The sequence below is a fragment of the Asparagus officinalis genome, chromosome 7, assembly GCF_001876935.1.
Source record: "Asparagus officinalis chromosome 7, Aspof.V1, whole genome shotgun sequence".
Classification (NCBI taxonomy): domain Eukaryota; kingdom Viridiplantae; phylum Streptophyta; class Magnoliopsida; order Asparagales; family Asparagaceae; genus Asparagus; species Asparagus officinalis.
In genome coordinates, this window is record NC_033800.1 from 62,096,781 (window position 1) to 62,108,311 (window position 11,531).

The window sequence follows — 11,531 nt, forward strand, 5'->3', positions numbered from 1 at the left end:
CTCGACGACAAGCATAAGTAGCAACCAAAAATCCAATATTATAGAGCTAAACAAGCTCAAATCAGCCTATTAATAAAAAACAGCCACGGGAGCTCGACCATGAGCACAATTAGTAACCAAAAACCTAACAACATAGAGCTAAACAAGCTCGAATCAGCCTATTAACAAAAAACAGCCACGTGAGCTCAACGACGAGCACAAGTAACAACCAAAAACCCAACAACATAGAGCTAAACAAGCTTGAATTAGCATAGTAACAAAAAACAGTCACGGGAACTCGATGACGAGCACAAATAGCAACAAAAAACCCAACAACATAGAGCTAAACAAGCTCGAATTAGCCTATTAACAAAAAACAGCCACGAGAGCTCGACGACGAAGCAATTTTAGAAGACAGTGACGAACATAAACAGTAACTTTGAAAAATATTTCAGGCCTAGGGTTATTGAAGTTTATATCTCAATTTCAGCAGCGAAGAAGTCCACGAGAGAAATCCAGAAGAAAGACAAAGACGACGAAGACAACGACGAAGAAATCATGGGAGATTTCTGGCGGGAGGATAGAGGCGAGGAGGTAACCCTAGTGTTGCAGAAAAAATCACCGAGAGAATCAAGAGGGCAGTTGTCAGAGCGGCTAGGGTTTTCCCTATTCAACCCTAGTGAACCAAAGCGACGAAAAGAAATGGGCGGAAACAAAAAATCTGAGGTAGAGGTGGCGTCAGGCCCAGAAACCCGTTCCCTTGGGCGTTTTAAGCGAACCAAACAACCTCTCATTATAAAAAAAAAGTGCACATTGTTGCTTTTGAATTGAATTTTCTTAGCTTGCTAGGATAGTTTGAATTAGGTTACACGAAATCCTATGTATTGTGAAATTTATAAATGATAATTTTTTAACATGAATAGAAGATAATTTAATTGATAAGAAGTTTTAAATTTAGTTGCTCATAAGTGACATCATCATCCTAGCCGAACCATCATGGGCTTGTCCCTGCCAATAAATTGAGAGAAAATGGCATTCCCGCCTAACTGCGAATGAAAATTTAAAATAGATACTATATTTTTCCAAATTATTTATGATCGCATCTTTCAAAAATTAAAAGATTTTGCATTTCTGCTTCATTCTGTAATTGAACTCAAGCATGATAATGGAATTGAGCATTATATTCCCACACTCATTTTCATTCTATTCCTTTTTTTTTCATTCTATTCTCACTTCATTCGATTCCAGCGTACCGAATGAAAGCGTAAGAATTCACCATTAATTATAGCCAAGTTATATATGTTTTTCAAGAACATCACAGATTTATAGTAGCAAATGTGGTAAGATAAAATTATTTTCTCCGATAGGAAGGGGACGTTTCGATAGCGATTCACACAAAGGCATATCATTCTCCCTTTAAAAGAGGGAGTATGAGAAAAACTTTTCCTACCCAAAATGCCCTTCAATCTATCATAAATTTAGCAGAATTATCCTTTTTTTACGTTACTCCAAAATCAGAAATCAAAAGCCCTAAACAATCTGTTACCGTATCTATCGCCTCTGTTCATTCATCTCCTTCAAAAATCTTCAACACCCTCTCCTGCAAAAAAAACCTAACTGCGGGAAAAGAAAAAAGCAGAAGAAAACCGGAAGAAATCAGAGAAAAATAAAAACTTCAAGAGAAGTTGTAGATCGATGACAGCCGAACCCGGGAGTCCCCTGCGGCCTCTCGTCTTTCTCTCTCCTCCACGGTTTCCTCTAATCTCCCACCAAATCCCAAAAAACTCAAATCCCAAATTAAATCCCCCCTAAAATTTGGTAGTCTCCCATCTCCTCAAAACCTCACTCCCCTAAATTCATCAAAAAACCCTAGAAAACAAAAGAAAACCAACGAAATCAAACAAAAAATGAAGGATAAATCTCCAAAGCTCCGACACGCAATGGTCTGCTCCTCGAACCAGAATCAGAGCATGGAAGCCCACTCCCTCCTCCAGCGCCATGGCTTCGACGTCTCTTCCTACGGCACTGGGGCACACGTTAAGATCCCTGGTACGATAGCCCACTCCCTCCTCTAGCGTCATGGCTTTGACGTCTCCTCCTATGGCACTGGGGCACACGTTAAGCTCCCCGATCCATCGTACCGAGAGCCCAACATCTACGAATTCGGAACCCCTTATCACAAGATGTACGATGACCTCCTCCGCAAGAACCCTGAATTGTGAGTGGAAAGCCGATTTTGTCCCCTATATTTTTTTTGTATTTACTGTTTTGCCGTTGTAAAGTTAGGACTTTTGTGGAGTTTTTTTAGGTACAAGCGTAATGGGATATTGCCGATGTTGAAGAGGAATATGAGTGTGAAGCTAGCACCTCAGCGCTGGTAGGTTAATGCTACTGATGGCCCGTTTGATGTTGTTCTCAGTTTCGAAGATAGGGTTTCCGATGCGATCGTTGATGGTAACTGGGTTTTTGTTTTTTGTATTTTTTTAGTTTTGTTTTAAAGCTGATACTTTGCGATTGGGTTTTGAATTTGATTGATTTATATGAGTTTCAATTTGGAGTTTTTATTTGAATTAGTGTGCAATTCTGAGCTTTGATAGTTTTTAGAACTTGCTCTTGTGAGATAATGACAATTACAATTTCAGATTTTGTAATCATACCTAAGGGTATTAGCTAAAATTGGATTGAAAAAATGCCTAGAGATGTAACTGTCTACGATTGGGTTTTACTTGATAATAAGGGTTGGAGATCGAACTCCAGCTTCGGTGTGGAGACATTGCGAAGGTTTCCTTCATATTAAAATAAAAAAACAAAAACTTCGTATTAAAACTTCAAGAGAAAATGAAAACTTCATAAAAAATCATAAGAAATTAGAGAAAAATGAAAACTTCAAGAGAAGTTGTAGATCGACGATAGGCAAACTCGTTGACCTATAACTCGAAGTGATCGGCGATGGAGGCTTGTTATCTTTGATAAGTTTTGTTCTGCGAAGATTGTAAATATTCAGTTCATATGATTTTTTTGTTATCCAATTTTTTATTTTTAATCAATTTTTTGGTTATTTTTCTTGAAAGCGAGAAGAATTAGAAGATATCCATGGGAAAGAGTCGGTCATCTGAGGTTGATATTATCTCCGGTATTTATCTTATCTATCTTTATCTTTTCCTTTTCCTTATTTTTTTGATTTTTTCTTCTTTTTGTAAGAGAGAAGAATTTATTTATAGAGATCCATGCGCAAGAGATATTACAGCTGATCTTTCATATATATTACAGCTGATCTTTCATATATTTATCTTCTTAGAATTATGGAAATTATTCTAACAAATTTTACTTGAAACAAATAACCCCTTAAGAACTTTTTCTTTAGCTCCTTTTGGATATTTAGTTGATGATATTAGATTGTTTGCTCATGATTTTGGTTATTATTGCTTCGGTTAATGATATTAATTCTCAACCACAAGGTAGTTATATAAATTTAGGTGGGTTTAAAATGTGTGTTTTGTGTGAGAATTGAGAATTCCAATGGTTGAATTAATATATACTGGAAGGAAGAAAGTAATTAAGATATAGGTTTAAAATCAAACTTTTGAGTTTAAGAAAACATATATCCCAAGCTATCATAAATATATAACAATATACTTAGAATATGAAATGGATAAAAAACGATAACTAATGAAACATGAGATGTTATTAAAAGTAAAGCGTATAAAGACTAAGAGCTTCTTTTCATTAAATTGTTTATTTGGTTGGTATAATATATATACTTATTTATTTACTTTATTCCTCTCCCCCCCAGCTCTCTTTAATTTATTTGCTTCATCATACTTTATTTAGGATTTTTCATGTGCATTTAGAAATTTTGCCCTAATTCTCGATTTCATACAGTTTCAAGCGATGAGGGTTTCAATAATCATAGGGCAGCTGGAGCGAGATTAGAAAGTAAGTTTAATCTCAATCTTTCCATTTCTCAGTTAGATCGGTTATTTTAAATTACTACGACGCTTTCTACTCTTATTGAATGATTATAACACAAAGCATAAAATTCTACATACTGGCTCATCGACCAGAATGTGAAAAGGCCAGTATAGTCTGTCCATCTGTCCAAATACTTAAGTCTTTAGAAGATGAAGATATCTCCAGGTTGACATACTTTGAGTTTGGTTCAATAATACCATTTTGTATAGAAGTAATCAATCTAGAAGTTGTAGCTTGACCAATATAACGCCTATTTAGTGGGTTTGTGCTCTCATGTTGATGTGGTGACACTTAAGATTAGGATATATCATGCTCAATGTTAGATAATATAAATATTACTTGCCTATATCATCAATAGCAACAATGTCTTGGTTATTTATTTTAGATTTAGATTTGCCAAGTTGTAGAGGAAAGTTTTCTGTTGGTGTTGGAGTTGACAAGGATGGTGAAGATTCATGAGAGTATAAATACTAGGTGCACCAGATATATATAATTGGTGTTTGTTATGACTTTCTATGTGTTCAGTGAATGTAGGCCCAACAACATCACCATATGAGTCTACAATTCAAATGACCTTTGCTATCCATGTATTGATCTGATATCATGAAAAATAAATGAAGCAAAATGGCTTTCACACACCTTATAGAGGGGGAAAAGTTGAATTTAGGCCAAATTTTAGAATCACCCACCCACCCACACAAACTTTCGATGATTATGAGGTGATCCAGAATAAATATCAAAATATCAAAAAACCATCCTTAAGTTTAGGAGTTATGAGCCCCCCCCTAACTGTAAGATTTTATTACAAAAAAACCACTAACAATATTAATTACAATTTGCACATGGGTGGGGGTAAATTCAATTTTTTGAAAAGCTTTTTTGAAAATTACTTCAACATTTTTCAGCCAATAATTTGTGATATGTCAGATCCCCTCTCCCTGGTGGACTCATCATTGGTTATGCCCGGCTCATGGTTAGGCATAGAGAGCTTATGTCTGCTTCTTCCCTGTTTCTTTGCCTCATTTCTACTTGTGTTGATTTTCTAATCGTGTTGCTTTTCCACTGAACTCCCCTTTGACTATCCTTTAGTACATTTTTTAATAGACCTCCAAACATGTCATACAGATAGCAGGCCATAAATATGCTTTTATAATTGGCTAGCATTAGTTACATTACCATAATGGCAAGTGCTCATAAATGTTTGTAAGGCTCATTTTGGTCTCTTCTTCATTGTAGCATTCCACTTGGCTTGTGTTTTTCCCGTATCTAGACTTGAGCAAGTTAAGGAATTGTTAGGTCCCTGTCACCAAGTTCCATATTTGTTAATGTTTTTGACCATGTGGTTTATAGTCATTGATCCAAAAATATAGGGGTGAGTGGGTAACGATGCCTTAGATGTGTATGGTATAAGATAGAAAAAATAAATCACTTAATGAAAAGCGTAAAGGTGGAAGATATGTAGGTTGAAGAAGGGCATTGACAAAGATGAATATATGATCCTGTAAAGTTTGCACCTTTTTGTCATACATTGTGAATTAAACACTCAAAAAATTTGGTCTCAGTAGCGTAGATATGAGCAATGATGAAGTTGGGAACTTTGTTTATGTCCTTTTTGATGTAATTCTTATTTTTTGAGGATGATAGGTTTGAAATGGAGAGAAGTTAAAAGCTGGAAAGGAATTTAATTCACTGAATAAAATTCGGTTTGAGTTTGGAAAGAAAAGGTTTGACTTCTAATAAATTTTATTAAAGAAAGGTCGGATCATTTACTTTTGCTATTATCTCACTTGTCTTTCTTCTCCATTGTTTTGATATGTTAAATGGATGTATTTCTTTGCCAGAATCATAAATCCGTTTTCTTTTAGAATAACTGAGTCAGGGAGAAGTGAGGCTGGTGGTGTTCTCTTAGCTTCATATGCCACGAGTATCAACGTTTTCATATTTGTTCTTATGTTTGGATTCAAATGCTTTGAACTGTTTGGAACCTGAAAACCATTTTCTTTTCTAGATCTGTTTGTATCATATGCTCTTGATGTTATCTATGTTGATAGAAATATTGATAAAAAAATGTAGGCGCCAATGCACAAGCGAGAATGCTTTGTTGTTTTACTAGATCTAAAAATGATTTAAGATAATATGAGAGAATGCTTTGTTGTTTTACTAGATCTAAAAATGATTTAAGATAATATGAGGAATATAGAAGCCTTAAAGAATTTGTGTATTACTTATCCATACTCTAAAAATGATTTAAGATAATATGAGGAATATAGAAGCCTTAAAGAATTTGTGTATTACTTATCCATAGATAACAGGCTCAGTGGTTAGGATCATGAAGAGAATAGAATTATAAAGCACTTTTATTATTCAAATTGAGTACCAATATTTTCTACCTGGAGCATGTGTAGGACACAATATTGTATACATAAGTGCCACAAAATCAATAAAAAAAACTTGCATGTTATAGACTCGGTGACTATGGAGGCATGATGATGAAAGTGATTACCTTGAAGTTACCCAGCCTCTACTATGGCCATTCAGTAAGGGGACCTGGTTTGGAAACCATAAGATCTTCTGAATAGTTTTGTTTAAAACTCATGAAACATGTTGCTGGGTTTTATAGAAGATTGGTGGGTTTGGGTAGTTCATCAGATGCAATAATCATGACCAGCTAACTCTCACATGGACGTCAACATGACGTGAGGAAGTAGAGGGATCAGTAACTTTATAAATCTTTGTAGAGAATGAGGATCCAGTGTGGTTTTCCATAGTTCATTTACATCCAGGAATTAAGCATGTATATTTATGAGCTGTTTGCTCTTAATTTCTCTGTTGATATAATGACTAAATCAAAATATTTTCTTTAGGATCCCTCGGGTGGGATATTATTTACCAGATTAGACAGACTAGGTATATTCACCAATCAAGTTTAACATTAAAAAACTGTGACTTATAAGTTGCACGTACCAAAAAACTGACTCCATATAACATTGAACAGTATAATCTATTTTATTCTGACAATGTTCAACTATTTCCATTTTTCACATCTCAGGTACCAGTTTAATTTAGCTGATACTTGATTTATTTATTGTCAGATTGAAAGAACTTGTAGAATATGACACTCATCCTTTTAATTTAGCTGATACTTGATTTATTTATTGTCAGATTGAAAGAACTTGTAGAATATGACACTCATCCTCCACCAGGTAAGACTTGTGCAAAGTAGAACTTGTAGAATATGACACTCATCCTCCACCAGGTAAGACTTGTGCAAAGTACATAATCAAGGTAGACGGTCAGAGGCTTGATCTTTGTTACCTCAAAATAAGCATTGATCATCATCTCGAGCTTGGGTACAATGCAAGACTCAAACTTTCCATTGTGATTTCATCTCTTTGCTTTTTCAACTGTTTGTGATATAAAAGCTCATTTTTCGTTCACTCTTTGCGAGTTTATTGTGTGGGTGTGAGCCTATTGAAGTTAGACAATGTGTGTGGGATTATTGGTGGATGTGGGATTATTGGTGTTAGACCATGGATATCTCATCAGACATGCATATTGCAATTTATAACTGAGAGCATAAAGTCTTACTTTCTTTTGCTTTTGCCCTTTTGTCATAATATTTATGTGTTTTTGTCTTTCTTTATTTCGTGTTTATGTGTAAAAATCATAAACTCTTTTATAGATCGTTATGCACAGATAAATCTGCAAAACCTAGCAAAGAACAGGAACAATGTATCTGAAGAAAACCCTTTGTCATTTTAATTTCCCAATATGCTTTTTCCACATTCTACATGCAATAGGAAATGTTAAGTGATTACTGTCATTTAGTTCATGACTAAATGACATTGTCAAATTTTAATATCAATTTATTTTAATATCAATTATCAATTTATTTTAAGTTTGTTCATGATTATTGTAGGTGCTTCTGATGAAACTATAAGAGGTTGTTTCGAAGAGGCATATAGAACTACTCCATCAATCATATTAATTGATGAGATAGATGCAATTACTTCCAAGCGAGAAAACGTGCAAAGTGAGATGGAACAGCGGATAGTAACACAACTTATGACTTGCAATCATTAAAAACTTTGTTGTCTGTTGACTAGAAGAAATAGATCATGAGCATTAGAGATTGATAGTGAAGTGTAGATCCATGGAGGCTGTGATTGTTAAATTTGGTAGATGGATGATTGCACTCAAGTTCTCTATGGCTAAGGCTCTACAGTCTCCACCGCTTGCTACATAGAGACATCCCCTTGTGTCATGGTCTAATATTATATGGAGAGGTTAGTTGTGCCTAAACACACTTTTATCATGTGGATTGTTTTTTGGTGTAGGCTTCTAACTCAGAGCAGGCATCTCAATATAATTTATGAGAGCAAGTGCATTTTGTAATCATGTTCATGAGGATTTGGCTCATCTTTTTTTTTTCAACGCCCCTTCTCTGTAATAAATTGGAAGATAATTTCATGTTGGATTTGCATATAGAGATATCATTTGCCATGACTTGGTAAGATTGCTTGGTTTATTTCTCATGCAGATGGTAGAGCTATTACAAAGATCTTGTGTGCTGCCTTTGCTGCTGTTTTGTATCATATTTGGAGAGAACGAAATGCTAGGAGATTTCAGTCTTGTATTAACAGGGTTAATGTCATTGTGAAGAGGATTAACGTTGATGTTATAGCTAGAATGTTACATAGTAATCAGCCTTCATAGGTTCAGTTTTGGATGGTCAACTTGCAGCTGTTTCTTGGTTTTGTGAGTTGAGTGGCTTGCTTGATTCTTTCGTAGAGAATGTTGTATAGCTGGGCATGCCCATTTTTTGATTGTACATGAATGTTCACAGGTTAATGAAAGTTTCATTTACCTTTTAAAAAAATGAATCAATTCTTTACAAAAGTAAATACTCCCATAACTATTCTTCTATTATATTGTAGGTGGGTTAATAGCATTCTGAAGCTCAAATTCTTTTTGGTACAGGATTGGGGATGTCGTCTGGCTTGTTGGGTTCCTAAACTCGCACCTAAACCACAATTTCTATGTTGGAGCGCCTTATTCTTAGCATAACAAGTCAGCAGAGATTGAATCATGAATGGCGTCAGTCAATTAACTCTTTATCGTGCTTGCGTTTTGGGTATGAGCCAATTTTCAATATAACAATTTTCAAACAAATTAACATTACTATACATACATTTTGATGCTAAAGATGCGGTTTATTTTTTTGCCTGAGCCTCATCACAGCATCTGCTACTTGCTCAATCTGAATCAATCCGGCAAAATATATAGGATTCACATTGACTTGTATTTGGGGAATGATTGTTACTTGTTCATTATGCTTATCGACAGGGTCCTTGACAAAATTATGCAATCTCCTTCCAATGAGATATCAGTCGTCTCTAACAGAGTTGTGGAGATTAGTGAACCAAACAAAGAACCACTTGGCACAAAATAACACCAAGATGAAGAGAAGGCAACCAAGCCAAGCAAAACGATACACTGCACAGTTAATGATCAATGGATAGCAAAGCAAAGGGAAAAGAACTATGACAAATACATATGAAACACAAAGTGCAATCAGAAGCTTCGAGATGAAAGGAATTTCCAAGGCTTTTCAAAGAAATTAGTGCAAAGACTTAGAAATGCTATAACATCATAAGCTTGGACTTGCATACACATCATCAAATTTTACTTTTATGTATATTCTTGTTATAGTATTTGATTGATCAATCACCTTGTAGATACAACAACTCTAATATCGCATAATTGATCCCTACAAATAATTTTATTGTTCAAACATTTAGAATTACATTCAATAAATTTATACAAAAATCTATCATTATAATTTAAAATAATATTAAGAATTTTACCACATGCATTACACATGCAATCCAACTAGTGTTCATAAAAAAGACAGCTTAATTATATATATAAATATAAAAATAAATAAAAGAGGGATATAGTTGTCCTTATGTCAAAATAAAAAGAAATCTTATTAATGTCAAACTTTTTTATTGCACAACAATAATTACTCACAATTATTCATCGAACATCTTTACACGACCAAATATAAGTAAGAAACAGGTCCTGTATTCAAGCATTGGATGTGAAGTTGAAGTTGGCACAAGTAGTTTGTCGGAAAAGCAGAGAAGAGCTGAACCCGAGCCTGGATGCGGCCAGATCGAACTGCAGCAGATTATCCTCCATCTGATGCCCTCCGACCACAATCGAAGTCCTGGGATTGGCACCTCCGTCAACAAACGCCAGGCACAGCGCCTCATCGCTCACCTGCACCATCGAATTCGCTCCGAAGATCCTCCAGTAAACGCTCTCGCTCTGCATCACCAGATCAATCTGAGGCACCGCCGGCCCCACCCTCGTGCTCCCGATCTCACTCGCGTTAAAGCACACCTCGAACGGGGGCACAGCAGGGACCCTGGTAACCTCGGCCAGAGACGCAGCAAACGCAACGCTGACCGCCTTGTAGATCGAAGTCTCCATTGCAGTGTAGGGGATTACCGTACTGAGCTTTGTACCTCCCACTCCATTCGAATCGATTTCGAGCAGCGATGTGTTGATATTTGGCACGACCTTATCGTTGATCTTGATGGACCTGACGCCTACGAAGTACTCCGCTGACTTCTCCCCCGAAGTGCAAGTACCCGCAGTGCACACGGGGTTTACGAGCAGGGGAGTGTAGATCAGAGACTTAGACACATCAATACCAGGCAAGAGAGTGTAAGGTTCGTCTCCGAAGAATATAACGCCATCCGCCGAGGCTGAGCGAGAGAGAGGAATTTGTGATGGATCGTTGTAAGTCGCAGCGAGCTGCGGCGGGAGGGAGTTGTGGCCGGAACGCATGCGTGGTCAGGGTCTCAGAAGAAGGGGGCGAGGAGCAGATGAATGAGGGGGATGGGGGTTTTGGTCGTCGGTGACGAGAGTGGAGGAAAGTGAGCAGCTTGAGTCGGGTGGGTGATGTGTGGGGAGAGCGGGTGTTGTTGTGGAGCGGGGAGGTGGGGAAGAAGGCATGCGAGCGGTGCATTGGCAGGAGATGGGGGAGCGGCAGCGGATGGGCGGTAGTGGAACGTAGTCGGTGCGCAGTTGACCCAGAGGAAACGGCCGCCGAGGTCGACGACGAGGTCCAGGAGGACAGGAGGTGTGCGTTGGGAGATGCGGGTGATGTATTGGAGAGTAGGGCCGTGTTTTCGGACGGGGGCTACGAGGGCGTCGGGACGTTGGGAGGAGGAGAGGGAGATGAAGGAGGAGAGGAAGAAGAAGGAGAGGAGGAGACGAGGGAGGAGCTTGGAAGCCATGGGAGAGATCAGAATCAGATGGATGATATATATTGTTGCTGTCGAGTTTTGGCGGGTTTCATTTATACGAGGGGAACTGAAGGTGTGCGTACGTGCTCACAGAGTTTTGTTGTTGAACGGAGAAAAAAATAGTTTGGTCGCATTTGTCTGCATGCCAGAGTGCTAACAGCTGGATATTTTGACTATTGTGGATTGTGGATAATCCCTCTTCAGTGGCCGGACAAGGATGGTTACCCTCCGAATCAAGTTATAACATGCAAAATATTGATC

General features: G+C 37.2%; 1 pseudogene; it reads right to left on the bottom strand.

Annotated features, from left to right (window-relative positions):
* On the bottom strand, positions 9,924-11,284 carry LOC109847241 (annotated as a pseudogene).